The sequence below is a fragment of the Mauremys reevesii genome, linkage group 18 (genome assembly GCF_016161935.1).
Source record: "Mauremys reevesii isolate NIE-2019 linkage group 18, ASM1616193v1, whole genome shotgun sequence".
Lineage (NCBI taxonomy): Eukaryota > Metazoa > Chordata > Testudines > Geoemydidae > Mauremys > Mauremys reevesii.
Window position 1 is genome coordinate 3,883,288 of NC_052640.1, and position 21,359 is coordinate 3,904,646.

Genomic DNA, 21,359 nt, shown 5'->3' on the forward strand with positions numbered 1-21,359 from the left:
TCTCGTGAGCTTTGATGCAAGACAAGTCTTGACCACTGAATCTCCACAACAAGGGACCTTTGACAGCAAAAGGCATGAAACTTCCCCAAAATAATTCCAACAACAATCCTTTAGAAAAGCACCCAGTCTTGATTTAAAAATTGCCTGTGATGGAGAATCCATCGCAACCCTTGTAAACTGTTCCAATGGTTAATTACCCTCACTGTTAAACATTTGTGCCTTATTTCCATCCTGAATTTGTCTAGCTTCAATTTCCAGCCATTGGATCATGTTATACCTTTCTCTGCTAGATGGAAGAGCCCATTATTAAATATTGTTCCCCATGTAGGTACATATACACTGTAATCAATCAACCCTTAACCTTCCTTTTATTAAGCTAAATAGATTCAGCTCTTTGAGACTATCACTATAAGGAAGGCTAATTAATCCTTTCATCATTCTTGTGGCTCTTCTCTGAACCCTCTCCAATTTAGCAACATCCTTCTTGAATTGTGGACACCAGAACTGAACACAGTGTTCCAGCAGTGGTCACACCTGGGCCAAATACAGAGCTAAAATAATCGCTCTACTCCTTATCAAGATTTCCCTGTTTATGTTTCCAAGGATGGCATCAGCCTTTTTGGCCATCGCATCGCATTGGAAGCTCATGTTCAGCTGATTATCCATTATCAGAGTAACTGCTTTCCAGGATTGAGTCCCCCAACCTATAAGTATGGCCTATATTCTATGTTCCCAGCTGTGTACATTAATATTTAGCTGTATTCAAACACATATTGTTTGCTTGCATCCAGTTTACCTAGCAATCTAGATCAAAATGTCATGCAGAGTAATACCAAGTCAAATGCCTTACAGAAGTCTAAGTATATTATGTCAACACTATGACCTTTATCAACCAAATTTGTAATATCATCATAAAAAGATATCAAATTAGTGTGACAGGAGCTATTTTCCATAAGACCATGTCAATTGGCACTAATTTCTATCACCCTCCTTTCATTCTTTATTAACTGAGTTCCATATCAGCTACTTCATTATCTTACTTTGGATTGATGAGGCTCAAAGGCCTGTAATTACCCATTTACCCTTTTTAAATATTGGTTCAACATTAGCTTTCTTCCAGTCTTCTGGAACTTCCCCAGTGGTCCAAGATTTATTGAAAATCAACATTAATGGTCCAGCCAGCCCTTCAGCCAGCTCTTTTAAAACTCTTGGATGCAAGTTATCTGGCCTGCTGATTTAAAAATGTTCAATCTTAGGGTATGTCTACACTACCCGCCAGATCAGTGGGTGGTGATCGATCCAACAGGGGTCGATTTATTGCTTCTAGACGTGATAAATCGATCTCCGAGGGCTCTCCCGTCGACTCCTGTACTCCACCACCGCAAGAGGCGCAGGCGGAGTCGATGGGGGAGTGACTCACCACGGTAAGTCGATCTAAGTACGTCGACTTCAGCTACGTTATTTATGTAGCTGAAGTTGCGTAACTTAGATCGATTCCCCCTTCCCCCCCACCCCCACTGTAGACCAGGCCTTAGTAACTGTTGTTTAACATCCTCCAGAGAGACTAGTGGAATGAAAGAAGTGTTACCATCATAGGAGAATATTATACCTTCTGTTTTTTCCCCAAATACAGAACAGAAATATTTATTGAACAGTTCTGCCTTTTCTGAATTATTATTGATAATTCTACCATTTCTATTTAGTAATGGGCTAATACTATTGTCAGGATTTCCTTTTTCTAACATACTTAAAAAACTTCTTATTGTCCATACTTTTCTCCTTGTGTCCCTTGGCTTCCCTCATCATTTTTCTTAAATTTCTAACTTCTGATTTATATTCATTACTATCAACTTCCCCTTTCTTCTATTTGTTAGAGAGAGAGAAACAGAGAGAGCTGCCTTCACTGCCATGCTAAACCAGATCAGTTTTTTAACCAATACGGCCTTCTTCCCTGATGTTGGATTGTGGCTTTTGGGGCATTTACCAAAACATTCTTAAACAATTCCCAATTATCATTCACATTTTTCTGACTAAATTCTTCCTCCCAGGTAATTTGGCTCACAAATGTTTTCAGCTTTGTGAAATTGGCCCTTTTAAAGCACCATATATATATGTGTGTGTGTGTGTGTGTGTGTGTGTTTATTCAGTATGCACATTATAAATGTGATCAAGTCATGATCACTTGTACCTAAGATACCATTAATTTTTAGTTCTGTGATCAGTTCCTCTTTATCTGTCAAGACAAGGTCTAATACAGAATTCCCACATGTTGGTGACAACATTTTTTTGAGTTACGAAACTGTCATCTACATTATTTAGAAATTTCAAGGATACTTTAGTACTGGGAGTGTTAGGCCTCCAGCACACGTAATTCACATTTCAATGTATCACTTAAACCCTGTAGATTTTCTTTAGTGGCTAGCTAGCTATATACAAAGTAAATCTGTGCTCTGTGAGCAGTGTAAATATTGAAAAACTGAAACACTGCGAACCTGATTTCAGAGAGAACTATTAGATTCAACTGCAGTCTGCTGTTTTGAATTAAAAAAATCTATGAATTTCTATAACATGTGACAGTAACAACTTCCTTACGTACAAGAAACTCTATTAGTTACAGTGCTCTTTTGCCACTGCAATAAAAATACATTGGTTGGAATAAATTAAACTATCATCCCTCCTTTCTTATCTCTACAGGATTGGCCTTAAAAACAGAATAAAAATTAAATTAAAAAACCCAATTAAAATGCCAAATGGATTCTAACAATTTAAAATGATAGTCATTCACAACAAGAAGAGTGAAGGTATAGCAGTTCTTTAGAGGCCTTAATCTGCGATGTCACCTTTGTTCCCAAAAAGCACTGCAGGGAAAAAAAGCTAGAGATTATGTCCAGTATAATACACAACAAAGGACTCATTCAGACATTAATCTATGCTGTGAGTCTAACATACTTAAGAAGAAACATATTAGAGGCAGCTAAAAGTGGGCATGATGGAGATTTGGTCTGTAATGGATGCCTATACACAGGCCAAAGAAACCAGTTAGAAAGATATATGGAGTGTATAAATATTATGTACCCCTGTTCTTTTTCTTCAACACATTAACCTATAGTTTTGATGACAAATCCTTTGTATGATGAAAGTGTCACTTAAACATAACAGATAGAAGCAGCTACAACTTCTGATATAAATATTTGACACAATATAAGTTGTGTGATATTTTAAGAGGGCTACAATTTCTTTTCTCCTGAGCCAAAAGGAAAAACATTGCTTTAGGTTTTAATATTCCTGGGCTCACACTTACTTATGAGAAATGTTTTGTTTAATTTAGTTTGTCACATCCCAAAACAAAAGATACAATGTTTAATTTCTTTTTCCCCCCTTCAAAACATTTGATCTGAGGACAAAAGCAGGTAGAGGTAACAAGACTTCTACCCAATAATAAGAAAAACTGCCATAAAACCAACTTTTTCTTTGAGTTGTATGTTGTGTAGAGTCTTCTTACTTCTTTTTAAGTAAAAGGCCTGATTGTGTAAAGTTTACTAGCATGATTATATCTTCTGCAAGTTGTCCCATCGACCTCACTAGGATTACCTGCATGAGTAAAGTACACTAAGATGAGTAAAGACTTCAGACTGAGCATCACAATATGTCCAGGGTTCATCAGCTGCATGCTGCAAATACAAGACATGGAGTCTGCATTTGCAACCCCCTACTTGCATGACTAAGGACTACTAGAGTGAGTAAGGGTTGCAGGACTGGGCTTATCGGGCTGCACTGGTATGCATTTCTCAACAGCACCTGTATGAAACGATGTCTTGATTCCGTCCCTGAACCTTGGCATGATTACAAGGAAACCAGTACTTGTTAATCACAGACCCTCTGGCTTCCTCACGGAAAGTACCAAGGATTCACTAAGTGACAAGGTCACTTTTGGAGATCAGGAGCAGGGTTATTGCCCTTCTGGTAAGTCTGGCAACATTCTCTATCGAGAGACACCATTTTCATTTTAAAACTCTGTATATGAGTAGGAGTTTTGGGAAGCTCTTTATTCTCATCTTGCCCCTTAGCCCTACTCACTTCCAGGAGTTTCTTATACTTGTATGTCTGGAAATAGAAAATCTGTTGAATAAAGTCTAAACCTGCCAATATGAGGAGTTAATGAATCTATCTTCGTATAACTGGCAGGGCTGTAGCTGTAAGAGTAGACAGTGTTCTGCATCACTCACTTGGAGAGTAAAGGAAAGTGAGACAAGAGAGTTGGTGCTTGGACTAAGGAGACAGATGATGATTGAGGCTCCTTCTTTTTGCCCAGCTAAGTACTGTTTTTGTTCAAATAAAAAAACTTTTGTTTGTTTCCTCCTATATACTGAGGTCAATTCAAAGATCAAATTACTCCGCAAATATATAAGCAAAGACATGACTACAATGCTTATCGTCAAGGAAAAACAACATGTGGAGATGAATTTTCATATTTTTTGAGGATTACTGTGCAACAACTGCACTCCACCTCAGTAAACTCCCACTCTACACAAGATTAAAAAGAAGAAAATTAGGGAAACTGACTAGCAAAATGTTCTATTCGATTATATTGGCAACAATCACAATCATATGAAAAAGTTAACTACCTACAATGTGTATGTTTGAAACTCTTGTATTATTTTTAAAACACTCATAGTATATGACTGCTTGTTCCCAGGGACTGACAGAGGCACAATTATGTGAGGGTGGTCAGAATTGCACTTTTCCATGACAAGACCTTTCTATTCCCTGGGGATGATTCTGCTGCAGACTGTTCCTCTGTTGTGAACAGCCTGAAGTACATTATCTCTTTGGGAAAAGAAAGTGACTAGAATCATCATCCTGTCCCTCAGCATTCTCCTCACCCCTCACTTCATTGAAGATTTCCAACTTCTGCAGCACGAAGGGCCAAGAGATTTCAGATATACGTTCTGATTGGCAGCTGAAGACTTCAGATGCTCACTTCTCCCCATCATCACTCTGGGACACCACAGATCTTCTTTTCCGCTGGCACTAACAATGCTAAATCTCAGAGGTATGATGTCTACTCGAATCGGGTATACTCCAAAACCTATATCCCTCCCCATAGTTACTGTCTTTGTTTTATAGACTAGCATTCCTTGTCATCTGGAAAAAATCATCAGAATTGCCCCATTAAACTTGGGTGGTTCCGTAACTTATAATACACAATATATAAACATAGTATTTGATAAACAAGATCCCACCATTGACAATTAGTCTGATATTGTGCCTCCAGCAGTGGCCAGTACCTGATACTTCAGAGAAGGTAAGCTCCACCCCATTTACACTGCATCTGGCCAATTTGTGCAGTATTCCATAGGGGAGAGAAATAATGGCTTCCTGACTCTTGTGGTGATAATATTATGCCCTGGAGCATGAAATTTGTTTATCAATATATTAACTTCTACAAATGATATTTTATTGATCGCAAAATTATCCAGTCCTCTTTCAAATCAAGATGCAGTATTTGACACTTAATACAGTTTCAGACAGAAAGCAATTAAGTTTGATGTAATGAAGATATTTTTTCTAAAACATCTTGCTTAGTTCTAAGAATATGATGCATATTGGTGGAGAGATGGACAAACCATTAAGGAAATCTTTCCTTCAATAGCATAATTTGCTTTCGGAAATGTTTGGAATGTTTCAGCACTTTATGTGTGTTTATCTTTAAATCAATTCCATCTATATTTTAACACATCCATCCTCCCAGGTTCATACATTCATTAGTACACACAAATTACTTAGGACTTTATATAAGCAAGGCATGAATGAAATTATTCCCTTATAATGAGATGGCAAATTCCTGAGTTTCAAATCTCAACAGGTACCTATATTTAATTAATATGTGCAACAGATGTTTACAAGTCTCAAATTACAAATAGACATATTTCATTTAGATACAGTCAGGTTTCATACAGCTCACAGCAATAAAGCCAACTGGACACAAAAACTGATGTTTTATAAAACTTAAAATACAACTTTACTCTGACTCTGTCATACCAATGTATATGAGCTATCTGCATTAAACTGTGTCTAATGTAACTCTAAAACTATAGGGACCAATTAAAAATAATGAGGCCTGTCTCCAACTGTCAGGCACAATTAGAGATAATGAGGACTGATAGCTCCTGGAATAGATTCATTTTTGTCTGATAGATGAATTGGGGCAGGGGTCCTGGCAGGGGTCACTGGAATAGACCTGGCAACAAAACATGGGTCATTCAAGCTTAAGGAGTCTTTAGGAACCTAGTTATTAAATAAGGAAGTAAATCAAATTCAAAAGCACATGAATAACCCTAACAGATTCTCTTTCTATTACATATTATTATATTATCATTCATCTACCTATTCAGCCTGCACCTTAAACCAACAAAATATTTCATCCGTAAAAGATGAAATGTATTTACTATGATGACTGAAAACCTTAGAGGAAAAATAAGGGTGCCCAACTTCATCCCAGTACCTGCTTTGAAGAGTTTAGGAAGATCAGGAATTTTCTTATCTAATGTTTAATAGATATAATTTTGATAAGACGATTTACATTGGATTTCACACAAAGAAGCATTAAAAGCCTTGAAGGGTAATTTAGATACATGAAAGAAATCTGGCTGTTTTGGTAGCAGTAAAAGATGGTTACTACACAATTTTCTTTTGAGTCAAAAAATAGGAAAAATTTACTTGTCATTATTTGCTCAGCATTTTCTAAATATACTATTGGAAGAGCTGACAAATGGAGAAACTTGACTGAGACAACTCAAGCTATTTGTTCTTGAAGTAACAGGGATGGGATGGTGAATGACTACTCTAAACTTTTAGGTATTAGACAGTAGCTGTCATTTTAAATGAGTAATTAATCCTTAACTGAGCAGATGTAGAGTATTGCTGCCTGTTTATTAGGCTAGAATGACAGTCACTGTCTATTCACACCACTTTTACCCTGGCTGGAATTTTTAACCTCTCAGTGACAAAGTTTGCTGGTGCATCCATTGTCAAGGACGATTACTCTGAAGTTTATGCTGGGCAATCCTGACACATTGTTTCTCCTTTGTTTCTCTGCGAAAACATTTTTTTAATCTAACGATATCTTTCTCAATGTCTAATGATGCCCCTGATATGTGCTCCTGATTGCATTCTATCCTGTGTTCCCCTCCCCCTCATGCGTATTAACCTACAAAGTCATGCTTTGCCTTTTAAATCTATTCTGTGTCTTCTGACAGAAAAAAGAATAGTCAATGAGCATCTGTGCTTACCCATGATTGGACTTTTTTCTCTTTGGGCTGAAAAAAATGGATAGTGAGCAAATTTCTCTTTACGATTTGTAATCTTACCCAGTGTTCTACCCCACCCCACCTCCCTGTAAGCCCCACAGACGGGATTCCTTATGTCCATGTTTGAAAAGCACAAACACATAATTGCTAAAATGGCAACATAGTGGTTATTAGCACTACGACAGGCTTTTGCCAATCCGCTGCAATGACATCTGGGAGATACCAGTTTTGTTCCTGACCCTGAACTCTAATCATCTGGGAAGAATGTGCTGTGGAGGCAGCATACTCAGGCCATGGGTAAAAAAATATTTGATGTTACTCAAATAGCCATCCTCCCAATTGCCTCTATGGATTGGGGGGGTACACAGACAGGGATAAATAGAGACTGCAAGCTCTTTTGAGTAGGGACCATGTCCTTCTATGTGTTTATGTAGCACCTAGCACAATGGGGCACTGATTCTGATTAGAACCTCTGGCAACTATCACAATAGAAATAAACACATACACAATAATGAATTGGAAAGTTCCCTTTAACTGGGAGCCCACATGACTGAGGTGGCATGGCAAGCCAAGGGGGAAATGGAAGGCATTTAGGGACCTGAAAAGACTGGTGAGGATTCTATTACACCCAAATTATCATGCTCGCCTGTATTCAAAAAACTCACACCTATTAGAGTGCAACCAATGCCAGCTGTATACATCTGTGGGAAGGTGAGGATTTGTGTGTGTATGTACAATTCCACAGAGATCCCTCAGTCTGTAATTTTCTAATTTTTTCATAACCAGGACTTTATATTTTTATTAAATCTGTGACTAATCTTGAAATGTTAACAACTGCGCACATTAGTCTGAATAATCAACACATGTTTCACTAGACTTATCTCCACTTGCACATCACTGCTATGGTTAACATCAATGGGCAGTATTCTATAAATTATTTACACCAATCTTTCTTGATTTCATCCCTTGAGTGTCAGAGGTAACGTGATGCTTCAAAATAACAAATTTAAGTGTCATGGAATGGTTTAACAAATAATGAAACTCATGTCATTTTGTCAGATTCTTAAAAGGAATTTGCACTTAAGGTACTAAGATTTGGAGCACATGGTTTAGCTAAATACAGATGAACACTATGCATGGAGTTACAAATGTTCATATTAAAAAGGTACTTTTTAATTACCATATAAGCAACATCTCTGAGCTCAACTATAGTTAAGCATCCATCAGCATTTCAAATATAGAGCCTATTTTTCTAGGATGTTATAATTTTGCTATCCACAACTGGGCCAGATTGAAATTAAGTATATAGCAGCTTTGCCTCTGAGGAAATTTAATTTTTCTCCTTTGTGGCAACAGCAGAACATATTATTTTGCATCGCTATGGCTTCTCCCCTTAGAGGATCTCAAGTGCTTTACAAACACTAATGAATTAAGCTTTAAAGCAATGTTGAGAGACAGATCCCTATTTTACAGATGAGGAAACCTAGGCAGAGATGATCATATCATACTATTAAATATTTGAGCACAACACCCCATTAGTTTCAGTGGCGACTTCTGCTTAAAAATTGATTACACCATGTGGCTAAGAGAGATTGAGTGTTAAATTTTCAACTGTGCCACTAATTTTGGCTGTTTCCATTTTTGGATGCCCAGCCTGGGACAGCTAGAGCCTGATTTTCAGAGGTGCAGAGAACATGCCACTACCAGTGGCTTCTGCAAACTAGACCTGAGGGTATGTCAAGTTAGAGATTCATTATTAAGGCACACAAAATTAGTTGACACTTTGGACAACTAGGTCCCCTGGGACTTGTGGAAGGTCACACAGAGAGGTCAATGGTAATGCTAGAAATAGAACCATATTGCCTAACTTTTAATGCTGTGTTTAACTGCAAGACTAATCCTTCCTCATACTATATTAAATTATTCACAGTCACTAAATTCATATATATGTATTAGTTTCTTCTTGTCTCTCTGCTTTTTACTGAACAACTCATTTCTTCTCCCCTAAATTGTCCCACCTAGTACTTAGATGACACTTCTAACTGGACAAGTAGCAGTGACTTCCTTCAGAACTCATGACAGTGTAGTTACAAGGAATGGGCGACAGGGGATGTTGCAAGATCAGTGCAGCCAGCACAGTCAACTGTGAAGACCAACTGCTGTAGCCATCTAGCCCATGGCCTTGAACCTGAATGTAGCCCAAATTGCCTGAACTCCCATCTCCCACACAGCAGAACACATAGTTCTTGCTCAGTATCTTTGATGGTCTTGTTCCTGCTACTTCCCCAGTAAAGGGAAGAATGTGTATCTCATACACATTCTTAAATAATATGAAGTTGTAATCCCTGGTGTCAATACATAGGGAAAACTATGAGGAAAATCATTGGGACCAGGTTTCTTTTTTCATAGTATCTTCAGAAATAAAAACCATGGATCCCCACACCTCGGCTTAGAAAATATTCTGTAAATCTTGTAGCATTTACGGTAAATGCTGGATTTTCATTTGGTACTTTATATTCTCAGTTATTAATTTTGGCATAGTTTCGTGATCAGAATCTATAACTGACAAATGTGCATCCAAAACTCAAAATATTCAGCAGTGTTGAGAATAAAGATGAAACCATCATAAATATATGCTGAAATAACTCTAAACTCCATTTTCGCACCCTCAAAACTCTCTTAGAAACTTTCTTCATGACTGAAATTTTTGCTGCATGAAAAATAAACTCTCCAGTTCCAAGACTTCCCTAGCAGCTGATATCCTTATCTGTACTTTTAAAAAAGCAAGGAATCCTCTTCTAAGCTGAAATATATGTTATTAGTGGTTCTCATACTGTATACTTGACTTTAAGATTATCCTAGTGAATTAAACTAAATTATTCATTGTGAGCATTCCTAGAGTAGGGCACTTCCAGTAAAAACATGGTATTACACCTACTCTAAGTCTCTCTTAAAATTATCTTTAAGACAACATTTCAAATACAGATCTGATGCTATGACATATAAGGATGTGCAAGAACAATTTGTGCATTAGGAAGAAACCCCCCAAATTTGTCAGTGCAGATTCACACCAAAAGTTACACAGCAATCTATGAAGCAACAGCTGAAAAGGAAGTTTGTTTGCCTGAAGTAGAATCTTTCTGTTGCGACTGTCTTTACATACAGGAACATGCATATTTGTAGTACAAGAGGCCTTGTTCACTTATTATAAATTTAACATTTTCTGTTTAAGACTTGTCAACATTTCTAGTAATAAGTAACTATAGTCAGAGTTTCTAACTGAGCAGTAAAAACTTTGCTGCAAGAAGAAATTTGGTATAACATCTCAGTCCTCAAGTGATGTTTCTTTTAACACATGTTTAAAATGTTAGATATGGCCATTTCTCCTTCTGTAGCTGTATAACTTAAAAATGGCTTCAGTTTATAAAATTCAATGTGAGAAGTGATTAAGCACAATGTTTTGGACAGGAATATTAAAATGATAATATTTATCCATTTAAAAACAGCTATTAAAACTGTAAATGCCATGTTAACATTATTTTAAAGCTTATTAATATGCATACTAAATAGAACACTATACAATATACCAGAGTAGCTTAGACCAAGTCATTCCAATCTATTGTTAATAAAATATCAATAAAAGGTATAGATATGTATTCAAAGTCAGGGAGTATCAGCTCTGTAACAACAGTTCCGACAAATGCCTAACCAAATATTTCTGCTTAATTGGCATTAACCTCCAGATTTGCAAAGGGTTGTACTGGATTTAATGGGCTGTTCCGATTAAAATAATCTAGAGTTGTGCAGCTAACACCCTGGTCAACACTTTGAAAATTAAGTGATAAGGGTCTGACAAAATGACAAAAGCCAGGAAAATTAAATGCAATGCTGACACACCATCTTCTCACACCATTGAACCATTTAATGCCTCACATCATCGTCTGGCATGGTGCCATAAAGATACACATCTTAACTTGGAATTACCTGGCATTTGTAAGTTTATATGGTAGTTAGATCCTTAACTGAAGAATAAGTGATTTTTTAAAAAAATAAGTAGAAAGTGTTGAAGTAATCTATATAGCCAGCACCCAATCAGTACCGCTGGTGATATGTCAAACATCCATTCACCAAGTTCAGCCTTTTAAAATCTTACCCCCATAATATTCTGGTGCTGAGTAAAAGCGAAACCTACTTGTCATTCATTCAGCTGGGACAATATCCACTCCTTACTAAGTTGCTACACTCCTGTTTACATACCACTCAATGCAAAGCCAAAACCAAAGGCCAACCGTAGGTTTTCTGTTTTCATTTACACCAGGGGTAGGCAACCTTCGGCACGTGAGCTGATTTTCAGTGGCACTCACACTGCCCGGGTCCTGCCCACCGGTTTGAGGGGCTCTCCTTTTTAATTTAATTTTAAATGAAGCTTCTTAAGCATTTTAAAAACCTTATTTACTTTACATACAACAATAGTTTAGTTATATATTATAGACTTATAGAAAGAGACCTAAAAACGTTAAAATGTACGACTGGCACACCAAACCTTAAATCAGAGTGAATAAATGAAGACTCGGCACCCCACTTCTGAAAGGTTGCCAACCCCTGATTTACACTTTTCTAATCCTTTGGAAAACATGACATCACTTATGGCCTGACCCTGCCTTCCTTCTCCAAAGCTCCTCCCACTAACTTCAATGGCAGGACTCGGCCCTCAGTGTCCTTTCAATTCCACTATAAAATCTGGTCACTTGTGTAACCTCTGCAGCTGGACAGTATAATCTTTCCTCAAGGCCTCAGAATGGATAAACCTGACTTTTACCAGCAGGTGCATCTTCTGAATCAATTTCTACTGCTCCCACAGAATGCCCTTAATTTGGAACTAAATGTTAGATGTGGCTGTCACTTAAATCTCGGGACTGTGGCCACTTGAATAATTAAACGTTTTCAACCTTTTATTTTCCACTGGCATTTGAAGAGTTTTGAAAATACAAAGAAGCTCAGCAGGCAGCCCCTTACCCCCTCTAAAAAAAAAAAAGTTATGGGAGGGAAGGAACCAGCCACATCATATATCTTGAAGCTATGGGGGTTTTTCTTTTTCCTGTTGACTGGTTCCAGTTGTGAAAAGCTATGTTGGTGCACACCAGACCAGTAGGCCAGCACCCATCATTCAGTTGGTCGCCTGGGTACTGTAGCAGAAACTGTGAAACAATTGGTTTATTCTCTTGTGATAGTAACCCAGGAAACAAATCTATGATGACACTGTTACATGAATTTGTGAACTTGGTAACCTTGTAGGTCACTGGACAAATCTCTAAACAGAACTGTTGACAGTTCTTTGCAGGGTTCCCCACAGGAAACAGAAGGTTAATTGACTATTCCCTCAAACCATGAAATGCTTTTGAAAATGTTTGTTTTAAGTCTCGTAGCCTAAACTCTGATGAAACAGCATGTCTGTACTATGGTGTCTTCTAATTACTGAAATTAAGGATTTTGGTCAGGGAATGTGAAGAAATGGTTTATTTATATTTCCTCATCTTGTAAACATGAAGCAAAAGTCACCTAAATGTGGCAATGTTTAGCACACAAATGTTGAGGTAGCAGAGAACCTGCTAGAGTAAGCTATCCATGAGTAACAGCAACTACATCTCAATGGTGCTAATTTGATTAAAGCTGGTTGAAGAGAAGGGATTTTAGTCTTAAATCCTTAGGCAAACACACACATGCTCAACTTTACTCATGTGAGCAGTCCCATTGACTTAACAGAAACACGGGAATTGCCACAGCAACAATATGACTACTCACATGAGTAAATTTAACCTCTGTGCAAGTATTTTCAGAATTAGGGCCAGAGATTCCAGAAAACATCCCTTGTTAGCTTTCATTTTCTTTAACTGTTCTTCTCGAGCATGTGGCAGGAAAAACAGATTTGCTTTTATAAAGTCTGATACACATTTGGAGGCAGTTTTATACTTACTTCATTTTCATTGTAGCTGGAAAAAGAAATGGAAACCAAATGTTATATCCCAGATTGTGATATTTTTGCCCACTGTTCTTTAAAAATTTATTGGATTGCTTAATAGGTGATTATGGGCTGACGGATTCTTGCTATTGTCAGATCTTATTAACTGCTCACTAAAAACTGCTCCAGCTGAATGTAGTATACTAGAGCATACTTTACGCTAAAATTAGTTTTTGATGCTGCTTCTCCTAAATCATCATATTATATTTGGGTTTCACAAATCTACTGTATTTCAGCCTAGCAAACCAAGGTTTCAGATTTTTTTAAGTAATTTTGTTTGGCTGAGATACTGTGTGTCATTTTATAGGAAGAAAGTACTGCTATACCAGAAACTGCGCAAAAAATGTTATATTTGTTATTGAGATAATAATTTTCCTCCAAAAAAGTATAATCCATTCACAATATTTCTAGCTGTGGGTGATGAACCTAATGCTAAACAAATACACAGGATAACAGTTTAAATTAGCCCGGCACTAGAGGGGCTTGAGCTAAACTCTGGACCAAACAGTCTTAAGCTTTGCAAAGTTTGGATCTGAAGCTAAACTTTGCTATTTGGCCCTATGAATTGCCCTTGTCTTGGACAGTGGATTTCTGACTAATTAAGAGCAGTTTTAGTGAGACTTTAAAGTGAGAAATGACAAATCATAATCTTGTATCAATTTGTGTCTGTATCTATATGATTCAGTTAGTAGCTTAATTTCACTCCATCTATTCTGTCAAGTCTAGACATTACAGCAACCTTCTCCGCAAAAGCTGCAGCTCTCCTTGAAGCTATAGTCAGTGCCTTCCAGCTGGCCATCGTTGTGTAAAGCAACTAACTTACTACTTCAGAGGCTAATCACCTGATCCAGCTCCCACTGAAGCAAAAAGAAACAACCAAAAACTCTAAGTGATCATCTTCTAGGCCAATCTAGAATCAAAGATCCCAAACTCTGACCCCAATGTGCTATGTTTCCACTAGATCTCCAAGCACATGTTGATTTGAAACTCAGATGTGGAATGAAACTCCAAAATGGAGAACAAAAGAAAAATATTAGTGCAAGAAGCAATACTTTTGACACCAACATAAAATTTCAGCTGTACACTAAGCAGTAACTAGCGACTTGACAACCCACACTCTGAGGGTCACTTGCTACTTTTAAAAACATTTCTTTGAAAAACAGGTATGAGCCTACCATTGTAAACTCCTAATATAGACAAAAATCATATATGTCCAGCATGATTTGCTCCAAAATAACTGCACAAGAGGACACTTAACTGTACCAGTGTAAATCATGTCTATGGTAGGGACTTGTACTGGTAAAACAACATCAGTGGTTGCAATCCCACTATAGACAAGGCCCCAGTGTTCCAGCCACTGGAAAGCTGTGGATCAGATTTCTGCACCTGTTGCATCCATAGGAAATATGGCAGAATGCAGAAACTTGTTTTAACTTGTTCTGTGGGTTCCTTCTATAAGGAGATCAAAGGGAGAGGCACTTAAGTCTTAGCAATTTTATTGACATCTGCAAAGCACTATGCTTGGCTCAACAGAGTTTAAAATCTCACCATACATAAGCCTTATCCAAAAGGTGGGCTAAAAGGACTCTAAGAAGCAAAACAGGAGCAGAGAAACTGGGTAGAAGGGCCTGTCACTGTCTGAATCCATCCCAGATTAGTTATGATTTAAGTCATGGCTATTCAATGTTCTATGCGACATAAGTTGGTAATCTTGTCACCAAAATCAGCATGATAATTACCATCCTTCTTGACAGTCTCAGTCCACAAGCTAAGGACTCAATAGGTATGGTGATCTAGCTCATCGCTCACCACCTGAAGCCAAATTAAGGCTCTGGCAAGGGGCAACACAGATTGAAGCTTGCCTCCATGCTATACTTGTTCTGTGGATAAGTAAAGACTTTAGTCTCCAATACTGTCAGTATAGCATCTTTCACGAACACTAGACTCACTTAAGAAATGGGGAGGATGGGAGAAAAAAGAAGGGATAGAGAGGATTCAGACAGTGCTTACTTTGTGCCAGGACTTGCCACCTCTAGGCTTGGCAGTTCCTAGCCCCGGCACCTCTGGGCTTGCTGCATCAGTTACGAATGTAAAAAAATTGCTTGAGCCCCGGCACTTCTTTCATTACAAATTAAGCCTGGTTTCAGAGAAGTCTGTCCTTAGGAATGACTCCAGAGTCACTGTAAAGGAACAAATAGGAGAATGACTGGACAGGTACAGGCTGGACAAAGACAATCAGCACAGATTCACAAAGAAGAGGTCATGCCTAACAAATCTAATTATCTTTGTCAAGGAAGTGACAATGGGGGCTGATGGGATGAAGTGGCAGATGTAGTCTATCTATACATCTTGAAGAATTTTTATACTGTAATATAGAAAAATAACTACTGAATAAGGGTATCAAGGAAAGTGCTGATATCAAAGCTTTCAAACTGTGGAAAGAATTAGCTCAATAAGGAAAGGCAGGGAGTAGTGGTCAATGACTATATAAGGACACAAAAGGATTAGGCCCCAACTTGTTCACACTGAGCATACCAGACAATCCTATAAAGTACCTCCTCAGTAGCAGAACTGTCATTTGACTTGGTATATGCAATCACATGTTGCCTCAAAAATATATATTTGAACATCAAATAAGAGGAAGTTCCTGGGAGCACTTCTGGTTGTTAACAAGAGACAGCCGGTGCCTGGGAAACCTTTAAAGACCATTTGGACTGTCAATAAATGGAAATCACCACCTACAAGTATCTTGTGTGAAGGCAATGCTATGGCAAACAACAGCACTGAGGCCAACATGAACTCTAAACGAAGGGATCCAGCTGAGTTTATGACAAAAGTTACACATTTGGCCTAAGCTGTAAACTGGTAGACAGAGGGGAATAATTCTTAATGGTCAGGAAAAGGTGGAAAATGTTCTTCTTTGTTACAAATGTTCTTGTTTTACTTTTGTTCTGCATGAAGGGGGGAAAACCCTCTATTGTGTGGGCATGAACACAGTTAAGAGCATGCATTGTAGTCATTTATGTCATACTCACAATCAGTCTGTGGAGACTGGGTTAAAACTATCATGAACCTGAGTCTGGAAAAGCCCACAAATAGGCTGTAGGAAGATATATGTCACAACCATGCATTCTTCCCTGTAACTTGGACTGGATGGAGGGAAACTGTACCCTACCTAACAGCAACACTATAACCAGGAATGTCAATTGTGTAATTATGTAAGCAGTCACAACTGGAGAATTTCACTGAAATTCACAAATGTTAGCAAAATAAAATTAAAGCACAAATGCTCATGTTTAAGTAGCAATAAGAATTTCACTGAAATTCACAAATGTTAGCAAATTCAAGTTCAAACTGAAATGCTATTTCTTAGCACACCCTTTCATGCCTAGATGTTATAGGGGGTGTCTCTAAACATGGATGATATTACCTTCCATATGTGCTGCAATTCCTACAGACAATGAGTAAAGGAAGTAATTTCAGTTTCAGTCCTGAATCTTCTTGCTTCTATGGGCTCACATTAGGGCCTGAATATTTTAAAATGTTTTTAGGTTTATCATATGTCAATGTGGAAAAGGATTTAATGTTAGAAATGAAAATTCTACTGGCTTATATTTCTTCAATAATGATATCACTGAAGGACAAATGAAAATCTACAACTATACTTCTTGAAGCGCATTACTGCTTTTAAGACATTTTGGGATTACATTTTGCTAAGAAGTCCTGACGCCAGCAATTATGTTGGACATCGGAAGTGCAGCAACATGGGCCAGCAAATCATGTTTATCCTTTCACGGTGTCTGTTATATAATATTCTATATAAAAATAATTATGTTACACAATAACACTGCACAGAGATAAATTATGTTGTGCATCAAAGAACAAACCTTCTATCAAGGACATTCTAATTTTTGCAAACCACTCACAATGTACCATGCTGCAACATTAGGCTTAAGTGGAGAACTGATGGACAGAGGGTTAGAACTTTACACTGAATCTCCTACCTTTTGTGGGGTTGTCAGCCCTTCAAGCACTTATTATTATGTTTTTGTACAGTGGTAGTTCTTAGAGGCCCTAGGACCATTGTGCTAACTATTGTACAAACATATAACAATGAGATGGTTCCAGCCCCAATGAGCTTACACATCAGCCTATGGCTTTATAGTGTTTTGGTAAACACATCTATAACTCTTCTAAGAACTTTGAGATACTGTAATTAAGAACAATGAGACGCAGTCACCTGTAACTCAACATTTCTCTACTTTTGTCAGACCTTTAGAAGTATTCTATAATATTTTTTTCTAAATTTACACACATATCATAGCCAGCAATACAAACAAAACCTAGCCTATATTGAAATTACATTCTTTTTTGGATTTTTCTCTGCAAAGAGAACTTTATAAAACTCACTGAAGGAAATAAAGAGAAAAATCTAAATCTTCTGCTGTTTGAACTAAGAGAGTATATCAAATTGTACAAGAAGTGCACTTGCACGAATACCGTAGGAATAAAGGTATTTCACCTTTCTCCCATTCTTAAAATTGAAAAAAAGCAATTATGTTAGTAACAGAAGAGTATCTATGAGTGTACAGTAATGTAAATAAGTGTTACAGAGCTTGCATAAGACTCCTGAAACTTGTATAGTTAGCATTGCTCATGGCCAAAATGAAAAGCTTCTTTTTAAAAAGCTGTAAGTGGAGGCTGGCATACCCGGAAAGATGCTCTCCTTTTCTATTACTAGCCTTATCTTGGTGACATAATGGATCCATCCTTGTGTCATCAGTATGAAATTTGAAATCAGTGACTAGGTCAGATGGCATTTTTCAAAGTCATGACAATACTAGGCGAGAGAGAAACTATCATTAGTCTATGCAGAGCATGACAACTTTCTCCCTTCTGAATAGAGAACAGCAGGTATTAATTTAAGTACTAAAGACACTGGTAGTTAGAAGCTGCCAAACCCATATGCGCATAATTCCAACAATTAAAAATACAGTTTTTGCTTACACGGATGCAATGTGGGAAAAACAAATTTTAAAAATAATAGGCATAAAGAGACTTTTGCAAATGTGGAGCATATTAATTAGGTTTTTCTTTGTACTACGAATTAAACAAATCTTTTAAAGGTAAAGGCATTTTTAAAAGTAGCTTATTCTGAACAAGTCAGGCATTAGGACCTCCACTGTATTTTTCTTATCTTAGTTGTGAGGCAGGTCTTTTTGTCCGTTAGATCCATGGGTGTAATCAGTGATTGTGTCCATTGTAAAACTCAGATTCACCATCTGTACACTCCCAAGTGGCTAGACTAGTGCTAAAACTCCATCCCTGATGGGCTTAATCTGCAATTTCACACTAAATGATTTTTAAGTGTAATTTGTTACAATGATACAGTATTATTGAATCAAAGACAGTGTTTTGGCACTGTAATAAGAGACTTTGTAAGTTTGCTGTATTTAAATTAACTCGTATATAGTTCAAATATACATTCATTTCATTTTAGACATTAATATGAAAGAAATATAAATGAACAGGTTTTGGGAACAGAGGTTTTTGGCAACTAAATAGCTGCATTTTATTTCTGAGGGGAAAAGTATGCACACAGATTTGGAAGCTATGCACTGATCTGGGTAGCAGAGGACATAGACCAGATTCCTTCATATCTTATTTAAAATTAGGAATTTTCAAAATGAATTTGCAGTTCAAATTGGAAATAGACTATTTAAGTTTTGGGTTGAGGGAATGAATTGTAAAAGGCACTGTGCAAACAAAGGAGGAGCCAGGGAATACAGTCTTTCACATAAAACAAAGTGGCTTGAAGTGTGCAGGGAAATTATTCCTTTTCAAGAAGCTCTTTTATTAAATAAAAGGCATTACTCTTAGAGCGCATCATTATTTCCTCCACATGTTTTAAGATATTCTGCCAACGAAAAAGGAGCAATATAATCAGGAATCATGCCTAACCAGGACTAAGGAGCTCAAAGGTCAGGACATTTTAATGTACTCTAACAGAAAAGATCAAGAGTAAACTTGAAGCAGTTTTTCAGTCACGCTGGGCTGAGGATAGCAACTCTGTATTCCAGACCAAACAGCTTTCACGTAGGGAAATGCTTATATTTTATTACCTGGCTGGATGGGGCACAGAGGTCATCATAGTTTAGGTAAATTTCTACATTACCAGCTCACGTCTTACTATTCCTGTATTTTCCTCAGTTGTCTCTTGCTTTTCTGGAATTATCTCCTAAAGTTAATCAGAAAGAAATTAAAATGAAATGGATGCATTTTGGGGGAACATCTGTTGATAGCAATGTGAATTCAGTGCAAGTTAATACAGCATCCAAAACAAACTACCACAACTAAATTAACTGAGCTTCTACATGCTTTTTCTGTGTCAGAAAAATGTAAGACTAGGAAAAACTCCTATTTCAGAGCAAAGGAACTGGAGACCAAGTGCATTTATAAAGTAACTCTGTCTTTTGGTTCATCATTGCTTTATTTCACGATTAATCTGCTGCAAAGTAGTTACTCCAAAAGAGGGAGGAGGTATAACTACTGTTAAATTATTTTTAAAGGTTATATGCAGGTTTGGCCATGTTCTAATTAAGTTAGCCCAAATCTGAATGTAAGAATAGAAAGGGATAAGCAGAACTGGCCAATAAACTCTTTTTGCCAGTGTTCACCACAAAAATAACTTCAGTTCTGGCAAATGGGCTGGCCTCATTCCTTAAATAGACAGGACTGTAAAAGCCAATTTCAACCACTTAATACAGAATAATTAAGGAAAAATAAGCTTCCATCCAGCTTCTGTAACCCATTTCTGGAATTCTCTTATTTTAAGCCTTGTAGAGAGGCCCAATTGCTTCATGTAAAAATGCAGTTCACAGTTACATTTCTTGTTCACATTGTTTTCATTGTTGCTTGTACTTCTGTCCAACAATCTAGTATCTCCAGCGTAACATTAACTGGGTAAGAAGACTCTTTTAAAACTAAAAAACTGGCCACAGGCAAACTCCCAGAATCTACCTATCAACTTGCAGTTCACCTGAACTCAGATTTCTACAGAACTAAACCCTAGCACAGAACGGTCAAAGGATCTCTGATGAAAAGCCAGCTAAGGAGGTAACATCAAAAAGACAATAAAACAGATACTGGGGACTTGTAAGGATACTTGTTTATTTAGAACAAAACTACCTTTTTAAAATATAATATTAGTTTAACAGTATGTTTAGCTTGATATTGGCTGTGTCCCTCACTCTGACCCTCTGTCCGGGGGTTGTGTCCCCCACTCTGACCTGCCCTCAGGGGTCTGTGTCCCTCACTCTGACCCTCTCTCAGGGGGGCTGTGTCCCCCACTTTGACACTCTCTGAGGGGGGCTGTGTCCCTAACTCTGACACTCTCTAAGGGGTCTGTGTCCCCCCCTCTGACACTCTGTCAGGGGGGCTGTGTCCCTAACTCTGACCCTCTCTGAGGGGTCTGTGTCCCTAACTCTGACCCTCTCTGAGGGGGGCTGTGTCCCCCACTTTGACACTCTCTGAGGGGGGCTGTGTCCCTAACTCTGACACTCTCTAAGGGGTCTGTGTCCCCCCCTCTGACACTCTGTCAGGGGGGCTGTGTCCCTAACTCTGACCCTCTCTGAGGGGTCTGTGTCCCTAACTCTGACACTCTCTGAGGGGGGCTGTGTCCCCCACTCTGATACTCTGTCAGGGGGGCTGTGTCCCCCACTCTGACACTCTCTGAGGGGTCTGTGTCCGTCACTCTGACACTGTTGGTGGAGCTGTCCCCCCAACTCTGACCTTCTCTCAGGGGGGACCTGGCTCAGTCCCGGGGGGCGGGAGGGCAGCCCCTTCCGCCCCTCCCCGTTATGCTGGTCCCTGAGGGGGGCAGTGCCCTCCTCCCGGGGCGGGCGCTTCCCGCTCCGTGCCTGGGGAGCTGGGCCGGTTCGGGGGGGGCGCAGGGCCGCCCCGCTCCCGGGCCCCTTCCCGCGGAGCGCGGGGGCGGAGGCCGGCCTGAGGCGCGGGCCGAGCGGCGGGGA

The 21,359-nt window shown here is 38.4% G+C and overlaps 1 long non-coding RNA gene across 1 annotated transcript; it reads right to left on the bottom strand.

Annotated features, from left to right (window-relative positions):
• Positions 1–15,383: 15,383 nt before the first annotated feature.
• On the bottom strand, positions 15,384–21,301 carry LOC120386190. The gene is made up of 3 exons (XR_005589571.1): positions 21,121–21,301; positions 19,452–19,567; positions 15,384–15,509 (listed from the first exon to the last, which is right to left on the bottom strand). It is a non-coding gene; the product is annotated as an uncharacterized LOC120386190 (long non-coding RNA).
• Between the last annotated feature and the right edge of the window lie 58 nt (positions 21,302–21,359).